The sequence below is a fragment of the Ranitomeya variabilis genome, chromosome 2 (genome assembly GCF_051348905.1).
Source record: "Ranitomeya variabilis isolate aRanVar5 chromosome 2, aRanVar5.hap1, whole genome shotgun sequence".
Taxonomy (NCBI): domain Eukaryota; kingdom Metazoa; phylum Chordata; class Amphibia; order Anura; family Dendrobatidae; genus Ranitomeya; species Ranitomeya variabilis.
Window position 1 is genome coordinate 638,988,913 of NC_135233.1, and position 11,080 is coordinate 638,999,992.

The window sequence follows — 11,080 nt, forward strand, 5'->3', positions numbered from 1 at the left end:
CAAATACAGCAGTTCACGTGGCAACCCGGCTTTAGTTTGGCATCCATCGATGTCGTAAATTTGTATACGCGGATCCCGCAGCAACTGGGAGTGGATTCAATACGCCAAATTCTGCAGACCACACAGAAAGGGAACCATGTTATAGAATTTATTTGCAGCGGTCTTATGTTTATTCTCACTCACAACGCGTTCACGTTCATGGACCTCTGGTACCTTCAGACGGTTGGCACTGCTATGGGGACTCCGGCAGCATGCACATTCGCAAATCTCTTTTTGGGGCATTTTGAGGAGCTTTACATGTATTCAACAAAGAATAGATATTTCAAACATATTAGATTATATTTACGCTATGTCGATGATATGTTCCTGGTCTGGGACGGACCAAGGGAAATTTTTGAAGAATTCGTCACCCTGTTGAATGATAATACCATGGGTATGGCCTTCACCTCTGTATTCGGTGGCACACATCTGGATTTCTTAGATGTGGCCATAGATATAGTGGATGGAGAGATCAAGACCTCATTGTATCGGAAAGAAGTAGCCACTAATGCACTAATGCACTTTGAAAGCTTCCACCCCAGTCATACTAAACGGGCATTACCTAATGGACAACTAGTAAGAGCAAAAAGAGCCAATAACACATCGGAGGGATTTTTACGGTAGTCTAGAGATCTCGAACAACGGCTAAAATACAGGGGGTACCCTGATCATATTTGGCAAGGGGCCCGTAGGAAAATGGACAGCCGCAGTAATATGGTCAGAGATAGACATAATCCCATGGACAAAAGATTCACATTTTGTTTTAAGTATGGTCCGATGGACCAACAAATCAGAGCGGCAATCAGAAACAACTGGCACTTGCTTGACAATGAGAGAGAACTGGCTGAAGTAGTAGCACGGGGTCCCTTAATTTCTAACAGAAGAAGTACCCGGGTTAGGGACTTGATAGTGCACAACCAGGTCACAAATGAGAGGGAGAGTAACTGGCTAGAACGTAGTACCCCTGTAGGCAATCATCGATGTGGGCACTGCTCATATTGCGATAAACATGTCACAAGTAAGGTGTTGAATATCGGTCCCATTGAACATAGAGTAATGCAATTGATTACTTGCCAAACCAAGTATGTTGTCTATGTGGTTTGGTGTCCTTGTAGCAGGTTCTACATAGGCAAAACAATCAGATGTCTATATATACGCTTTAGAGAGCATTGTAGGTCGGTGGTAACCGGAAAAGGGGTGCCCAGACTAATTAGTCACATGCGTGAAAACCACAATGGTAACCCAGATTTAATGTCTTTTGCTGGTATAGAGAGGGTCAATATGGCCAGAAGGGGAGGAGACCATCATAATGCCCTACTGAAGCGTGAAGCTATATGGATCATGCGGACGAGAGCTGTGGGTCCTGCAGGGCTTAATGACAAAATAGACATGTCAATATTCCTATATAATATATTTATATCAGAAGGAGGGGATAGCCCTAGTAGTGGCCCCGCACAGAGATATGAGAGCCCGTGTCCATTAGATGTAACCGTAATGAGATGGTAGGGTGATAACATAGCATATAAACAAAATATATATAGTGTACCCCCTCACCAGTATCTCCGGTTTAGACCGACGAATAGCGCAGTTTTTTCTGGGACTAGTATATCGTATTTATAATGAATGAGAATAGAGGGTTAATTATATTAATCGTGGTCCTACCATACAGGCCCTGTTTAGTAATAAATGTATGTTCAGACAGATGTAATGGAATGATTTATGCCAATGGTGAAGTGTCTTGTTTTTATCTATTGTTTTTAAGCATTTTTAGTGTTTAGTGTACCGGTGGTGGGCGGATTGATGTTGGAGGGAGGCGCACATGTTCTTCTTAAAGCGTCATTTCCTGCACATTCACTGAACTCGTTGAAGCACCGGACAGGTGCGAAACGGCCGTCGTTCAGCCGCCACATTACCCTATGTACACACCCCCGTGCCGTGTTCTAATGGACTGAATAAAGTGACCTGCAACAGAAGGTTGGTGAGTGCAGCCGTTTTCTTCATTATCGTATGTTCCTTCATAGCCTTTCACCAGGCACTGCTCCTAATAGCCAGTTTCCTACTCCACACTGATGAGGGGCAAAAACCCCGAAACAGCTGTTTGTGGATGGATACCATGCTTGGCATAGGTGGTCTTCCTTTATTGGATATTCTCCTTTATTGGATGCTGCCCTTCCCGTGGTTGTTCCTTCCCGGAGAAAGGCCTGGCTATTCATTGCTTGCGTTGAGAAACACGTGATGGTGTCTCCGCAGCTTACTTTACATGCGTTTGCATATTTCCCATAAGGGATGGGGGCAGTGTTCTGGATCACTGCGTTGAGAAACACGTGATGGTGTCTCCGCAGTGTTGGATGTTTTGGTCTCCCCGAGGTCATTCATCTGTTCCTTCATGTCCAAGAGGAATAACCTGTCCCCTTTTAAAGACTTATAGATAATACATCAGAGCTATAAGCACACTTCGGAGAATCTAGAAAGTCTGATGACTGCAAAGGCGGGCGATGTACTTATAGGACTTATAGGATAGTACTTATACAGAATTGACAAAGGATAAAATGTATGTGAAAGATGAGTAATCTGCGCAGTCTGGAGATGAGTATGACAAAGCAGACAGAGCAGTCTGTACTTCTGATTCACAACACACAGTAAAAAGGTGACAATATAGAGACATACTTTATTTGATGTGGTAGATCAGTCACCTCAGCTGTGCACTGAGGTAGAAAAGGGAATACTTGGCAGCACGGTGGCTCAGTGGATAGCCTTGCAGCGCTGGAGTCCTGGGTTCAAATCCCATCAAGGACATCTGCAAGGAGTTTGTATGTTCTCCCCTTGTTTGCGTGGGGTTCCTCTGGGTACTCTGGTTTCCTCCCACATTCCAAAGACATACTGATAGGGAATTTAGATTGTGAGCCCCTTCAGGGACAGCGATGATAATGTGTGCTGTAAAGCGCTGAGGAATATGTTAGCGCTATATAAAGATTATTATTTGTTATTATTATTATCTTTAAGATCTTCACTAGTTTGTTATATATGTTGCACAAACCATGTTGGAGTAAAAATAAACACGGAAAACATGGAAAACAAAATAAAGTGGTAACACAAAGCACAGTCCTTGTGGTAGCGAGGATCCACCCAATCAGGGTTAGCAAAAACACATGGTTCAGGTTAGCATAAATGCCAACACTTCTCTGGAGTTACCTTCTCCAGACACACTGAGCACTGAATGCCTCAGGAGGCCGATTTTTTAAACCCAAGACCACACCCTGAGTTGGAGATAAGGTGGACAACCTCCCACCAGCTCTATTGTTGTCCACAAAAACCCAGACCTTAAAATGGCCGAATAACTCCTCTCAGCACATAGCGTGCTAGAGCACAAATCACTGGGTTTCAAATCACTTAAGCCAATAGCCTCAGTGAAACGTTTCTCCCCTTCAGCACCTTGCCAGTAACTTTGTCCCACATCTCCCCCTCTGCCCAAAGCAAGGTGTTTACACACCTTCAATCACTAAGCAGGGAAGTGTGGACAGATCATCTGCATTACCATGTAATTCCCCTGGCTTATGCTCCACGTAGAGGCTGAGGTCCTGGAGCACCAGAAACCCCCTAGTCACCCAGGCATTCTTTCCATTCCTTTCGCTCATTCATTTCAGGAGTGCATGTTCTGACACTAACCTGAACTTCTGGCCTAACAGGTAGTACCTCAGTGTGTCAATAGCGCATTTGATGGCAAAGCACTCTTTTTCCAAGATGGCATAGTTTTTCTCACAGGCAGAGGGTTTTATGCTTAAATATAGGATGGGAAATGTATCCCCATTTACTTCCTAGGATAACATGCCCCCAACCCCACCTCTGAGGAGTCCAACCAGACCACGAATTCCCTACTGAAGTAAGGTGCAATCAAGACTGGCTGCTTACACATGGTGAGCTTCAACTCCTGGAACGTTGTCTCTGCTTCATAAGAATCGACGTCTTTGTGCTCCCAAGAAAATCAGTCAGGGGGGCAGCTATCATGGTGAAATTTGGAATAAATCGCCAATAGTATCCCACAATTCCCAGAAACATCCGAACTTGTTTCTTGGAGTTCGATTGCAGCCAATTCTGGAAAGCCCCTAACTTACCTACTTGCTGCTTGATTTTGCCTATATAGCCCAAGTATTTAGCCTCTTCTTTCCCCATGGCACACTTCTTTGGGTTTATGGGAAACCCTGCCTTCCTCAGCTTATCCGGTTCCACCCGGATCTTCTGTAGATGACTTCTTCAATCTGGGCTGAAGATCACAATGTCGACCAGATAAGCTGCAGCATACTTTTTATGAGAGATTAGGATCCGATACATGGCCCTCTGGAAAGAAGCTTAGGCTCCCTGCAGACCGAATGGCATCCTGGTGTATTGAAAGCACCTGTCGGGTGTAGAGAAGGCGTCTTCTCCTTGGCACTTGGGGACAGGAGAATTTGCCAGTACCCTTTTATTAGGTCCAGAGTGGTGTGATACCTGGCTGACCCTAGCCTCTCAATGAGTTCATCGACCTGGGGCATTGGATATGCATCGAACTTGGACACCTCATTCAGCCTCATCTAGTCATTACAAAAACACCACTTTCAATCGGGCTTCGGCACAAGGACAAAGTGGCTGGACCAGCCAGCCGCTCTTTGACTCCTCGATGACGCCCAGACACATTACTCAGCTCTTTGGAGATCAGCTCATGGCCAGCTTCGGGACTCCGATACGGCTTTTGGTTCATCCTCCATGCAGTTCTGTTGGGACTTCATGCTCCACACCCTGTGTACAACCTGACAACTCGGAATACAAGTCCCGGCTCTACTGAAGCAACTCTCGGCATTATTGTTTCGGGGTCAGTGACAGTGTCTTTGCCACTTTTACATCATCGACCCTGGCTTCAGGATTTGCCCGTAAGAATATCACTTCCACCGGTTCCCTGTCTCACCATATCTTGAGCAAGTTATTGTGGTGCACCTGGTATGGCTTTCTTCTCCCTGGCTGGTGGACTTCGTAGTTGACGTCACTCAACTTTTCGACCACCTCATATGGCTCTTGCCACTTGGTGATGAACTTACGTTCCACTGTGGGAATCAACACCAACACCCAGTCTACAGGGCTAAATTGTCTCAGTCTTGCTGACTGATTGTGGACCCTTCCCTGGGCCTCTTGTGCTTCAAGGATGCTCTCCCTCCAAATCGGCATCACCCTTGCAATCCTGTCCTACATTTGGGCTACATGTTCAATGATGCTTCATTTAGAGTATTACCTCCATTTCCCAGGTTTTCTTTGCAGTGTTTTGAGACTTGCCATTTAGATAGGGGGCCAGCACCTCTGCCCAGTGGCGATAGTTTCTCACGCTCTGCTACCTGCTCAAAAACAGTCAAAAAAACTTCCACATCATCACCCGGGTCATTTATTGCATCGCTTGTCTTACCGGCTTCTGGATGTACAGTATATGTGTAGTCACCTGGACTTTGGGGAGGGGCTGCAAGCCTTCCACAAACCACCTCTGAGAGCAACTCAATTTGTTGCTGCTGTTGTGGCATCTCTTGTATAAGCAGCTAACTGGTCTCTTGTTGTGCCATCTGTTGCTGCTATAACGGTTGCTGGTGCTGTTGCTGCTGCGCTTGTACCAGATCTTTAATCGAGTCCTCCATTTTGCCTGATGTCATTTGATGACTTTTGACCGCCTTCACCCTGGACATGCAGTACCTCTTGTAGCAGTCACAAGAACACTGCGCACATTTCTAACACCACCTGTGGTAGATTGACTCACTCAGCTGGGCATGGAGATAGACACTGGAACACTGTCTCTAAGATCTTCACTGGTATATTATACAGCTAAACAGCAAAGCCACTAAAGACTCTATATAAATATAAAAAAATAGTCTAAATATATTATACAGCTCTGGCAAAAATGATTTTTCTCTTTATAGGTATGTTTTTGAGTAAAATGTATATTGTTCTTTTATTTTATAAACTTCTGACAACATGTCTCCAAGCAATAAATTTTGTATTTATTTTCTGAAAATGAGAAATGGTCAAAATAACAAAAAATGAATAACCATGATTTTTAATCACAGCTTTCATGCATCTTGGCATGCTTTCCACCAGTCTTTCACACTGCTTTTCGGTGACAAAATAGATATAGAATCACTGCACTCAATGGAAAAGTGTGCTTTCAAGTGAATAAATTTTATTTACGGTGGTGGGTGAAGCGACAGTTTGACGTTTCGGCCGGACCTCGGCCTTTATCACATAGTCGCCTTTATGGTCACCGAAAGATTATTGGCACCGTTTTTTGGAATATCTCAAATTGATCATGTATATCCAATTAAATGGACGGTCCAGGAGAAGTTTGCGGCAAGCCACGGGAGCGCTGTCCTGACTGTGACCACTGAGAAAGATTGGTGGCGCAGTAGTCCTGCAGGCGCAACGGCGTGCTAGTGCAGTATATGCGTACTGCGAGGAACAGGAGCAGCAAGCCAGGGGAGCGTTGTCCTGCCTGTGGCAGCTGTGTGGGATTGGTGGCGCAGTGGTCCTGCGGAACAAAGGCGCGGTGGTGCAGCGTGCTTTTCGGTGACATTATGCCACTCCTGGTACAAAAATTCAAGCAGTTTTTCTTTGTTTGATGGCTTGTGACTATCCATTTTCTTCTTGATTACATTTCAGAGGTTTTAAATGTGGTTCAGGTCTGGAGATTGGGCTGGCCACGACAGGGATTTGATGTGGTGGTCCTTCATCCACACCTTGATTGACCTATCTGTGTGGCATGGCGCATTGTCCTGCTGGAAAAAACAGTCCTCAGAGTTGGGGAACATTGCCTGAGCAGAAGGAATCAACTGTTTTTCCAGGATAACCTTGTATGCGGCTTGATTCATATGTCCTTTGCAAAGTACAACCTGACCAATTCCAGCCCAGACTTGCTGAAGCATTCCCAGATCAACAGCTGGTCGTCTAATGGTTAGACAGAGACCTGGAGAGGTGTACAAGCCACAGTGTCTTGCATCCAATGTGATATTTGGTGGAGGATCGGTGATGAAAGCTGTGAAAAATAAATGGTTATTCCACAAAAACATTGATTTTTAAACTCTTCCTGAGTTAAAAAGTACATTAACGTTGTTTTAAAATGATTATGAACTTGTTTTTTTTGCATTATTTGAGGTCTGCAAGCAATGCATTTTTTTTGTTATTTTGACCATTTCTCATTTTCAGAAAATAAATACAAAATGTATTGCTTTGAACTTCAGAGACATGTTGTCAGTAGTTTATAGAATAAAATAACAATTTACATTTTACTCAAAAATATACCTACAAAGAGAAAAATCAGACACACTGAAAATTTTGCAGTGGTCTCTTAATTTTTGCCAGAGCTGTAAATGCGACATGATGGTGAAGTAAAAATAAACACGGCCTTTTGGGCAAAAAAAAACAGGAAAACAAAACAAAGTGGTAACACAAAAGCACAATCCTTGTGGTAGCGGGCATCCGCCCGCTCAGGATTGCCTAAAACACACAGTTCAGGTTAGCACAAACACAAACACTTCTCTAGAATCAGCCTTTCCAGATACACTGAGCACTGAATGCCTCAAGAAGCTGACTATGTAAACTCCAAACCACACCCTGGGGTGGAGATAGGGTGGACAACCTCCCACCCTCTCTATTGTTGTCCACAAAAAAACCAGCCCTGAAGCAAAATTCTGGTGTTACGACTCTGTTGTTGGGTGTCCTGGGACAGGAGCTCCTTCCCTGTCCCTAACGATAGAGGGCACCCTGGTTTGCCCTGCTTCGCAAACTACTTCTGATGGTGATGATGCCGAGGCCACATGCCTTGCCTTAGCTCCTGAATCCGCCTTAAGTCTGTACAGTTCCCCACCCAGTGAAGAGGGGAGTAGTAGTGTACCTTAATCCACCAACCAGAATAACAAGGTAATATGAACCGGGGTAATGAAAAATACCAATCATACAAATATACTCACACATACAACAGACGAATGCAGTGGGGAATGGAGGATGGGGCTAAACCAAACTAAGAGAAGAAAGGGAATTATCACACACTTAAAACCTAGCAAACGTCACAGATAAATCCACTAAGCACCTTCCTATAAATGCCAACAACTACCAGCCAAGTAGCATAAGCTACTCTGACAATGAGTGCTAGCCAGGACCCAGTTTATATAGGAGATGGGAGAAGCTAACAGTGCGTGGCTGAGAGCCTTAATGCAGCTAGAGCTCTCCATTGAGCAGATTAACCCCTGCATTGCTAAAAGAAATTTACACCATTTAATAAGAAGGAGAATGGCTTCTAATCAGTGCACAAGTAGGAGAATTCAGATGCTGCGGTCTTATAGCTCCTCTCTGTCGTGGTAAACCCGTGACATCTGGTAATCAAATCACTGAAGCTAATAGCCTCAGTGAAATGTATCTTGCCTCCAGCACTTTGCCAGTGACTTTGTCACAGTGAGTAATGGTAAACTGACTGAACAGTAAACTAGTCTGAACTGGTGCATAACCAAAAACAAATTACATAGCAAATAGATGAAAGGCTGCACTCAATTGTACTAAAGCAAGGGAATGTGTGATACATGAAATGTGAATAGCATAATGGCTTGTGAAATTTATGAAAAAACACATGAGATGCTTAGCACAAAATTTGGCCAAAAAATGTGAGCCCATCCACCAACTTCAAGGTAATCTCATGGTTCAGTCAGTTTACCATTACTTACTATGTACTATTTTTTTCTGACTTGAACGCCCCGCCCTTCACCATGCTGTGATTTTAATTACATCCAAACACATTTGGTTCCGACCTTCCTATAAATGCAGGCTTTACCATGATATTAGCCAGAGGTAAGTGTTCACACTAGGCAGTCAGGTCAGGGACCCATCCGATCCATGAGATTACCTTGATGTTGGTGGATGGGCTCACATTTTTTGGCCAAATTTTGTGCTAAGCATCTCATGTGTTTTTTCACATATTTGTCACAGTGGTTACAGCTGTGGTGTACACCTTTGTGCCACCCACAGTACAGGGAAACAGCCTTAAAACAATCATCAGCACAGGAATGCATCACGAGAACCACCATCAGAACAATAATACAGCACCAAAACCTTCATATATGAATCCAGCACCAGAATCATCATCAGTAACTGAATATATCACCAAAGCCACCATCAGTATATGAATGGAGAACTGGAAGCACCATAAGTAAATGAACACAGCACCAAAATCACCATCAAAACAGGAATGCAGCACTAGAGCCATCATTAGTACATTTATTCAGTACTAAAACCATCAACAGCACATGAATTCAGCATCAAAACCATCATCAGGACATGAGTGAAATATGAATGTAACACCCGAACCGCAATTAGTACAAGAGCACTGTACCAAAACCACCATCATAATATGAATAACGCACCAGAACCATTATCAATACTGGAATAAAGCACCAGAAGCATCATCAGTACATGAACATAATACAAAATCAAACATCAGCATATGAATACACCATCAGAACCATCATCAGTACATGAACACAGCACCCAAAGCAACATCTGTATATGCATACAGCTGGAAACAATTATAAATACAGGAATACAACACCAGAACCTCCATCAGGATATTAATAAAATTTCAGAACCATCATCATCACATGAATACAGTACCAGAACTATCATCAGTACAGGAATACATCACCAGAACCAACATCAGTACATGAATTAACAGGAGAACCACCATCAGTACATGAATACATCATATAACCATCATCAGCATAAAAATACAGCCCTAGAGACAACATTAATACATGAAAAAAGCACCAGAAACACTATCAGCACATAAACTCAGCACTAGAACCATCATCAGTACATTAATTATGACGGAAAACCATCATCAGAACAAGAATACAGCACCATGATATTGCTACAAAATATGTTTTTAATTAATAAACAATTGACTATATGCCTAAAAATAATGAAATTGCAAATTAGCAGTGTAGATGGTCTTTCACGTATATTGTACAAGATGAATGCATTATTGGTGTTACCATAATTAAATATGCACCCTGTCATATGCAAAATAAGATGCATGCAATCTAAAGCTAAATTTACAAACTGCTTATTTATTGAAGACATTTCTGTGATAGTATAATTTATCAGAAATATACAAATTTTAGTCACAGCAATTTCTGCTACAAATCTGTCAAAAGTGTATACATTATACACTGATATTAACAGTAACATTAAATAAGATTAAAATCGAGTATGCAAGAAAATATATGAAAAAAACAGCAATCAGGTTTCCAATCTAATACATACTATTCATACACATACATGAACTCCACTGTCATTGAATTGCATCGTGTTGGCTTGCAAGTTCATGTGTTGTAAAATTATAATGTATGAAAGTACTGTAATAAACACTTAATGTTTAACACTAATAATGTTAACCAGATACGTTACATTTATATGAAAAACTACAGTTTCATGCTAACCACAACAGTGTTTTTATGTGTAAACGTGTTTACAGATGGTGTGCGAAAAAGGTTAACTGTGGTTACAAAAATGTTCATTGGTTTTCCTACAGGCACATTGTTCTTCTTGAATTTTGAATACTCGAGTAGCTCAAGACTGCAGGTATGTATTTTTGAGTGAAATGTCATATGTTTCATGAAGTTCCTTACCGTAAATGAAATATCTTTAAGAATCTTTAAATTGTTGTTGAAAATGAAATGATTGCTTGCGAAAAGCTTCTTTTGCTTTAATAGTAAAGTTGCTAAAAAAAGAATAAATAATAATTTATTACACCGTAACATGATATCAAGGTTTTCAATACTGAGAAATATAATAAGCAAATTACAACTAACCCATATAGTTTTTATTTGCTTCCTTATATGGCACAGGATAAAAGTGTATTACCAACAAATAGAATGCTGTGCTAAGGAACATAGCACATTGAATGCTTTAATAAAACACTAATTGTATTCAATAGTTTTCTTTAAAACCAAATAGCATGCTATATATTTAGCGCAAACAAACTAGTGGC

General features: G+C 42.1%; 1 protein-coding gene across 1 annotated transcript in view; it reads right to left on the bottom strand.

Moving 5' to 3' along the window:
* The window catches only part of CCR6 (C-C motif chemokine receptor 6), a 132,466-nt gene extending 121,654 nt beyond the window's left edge, over positions 1-10,812 (bottom strand). Inside the window, exon 1 of the mRNA XM_077292791.1 lies at positions 10,719-10,812. The gene's annotated coding sequence lies outside the window, so the exon portion shown is untranslated. The remainder of the gene's footprint in view (positions 1-10,718) is intronic.
* Between the last annotated feature and the right edge of the window lie 268 nt (positions 10,813-11,080).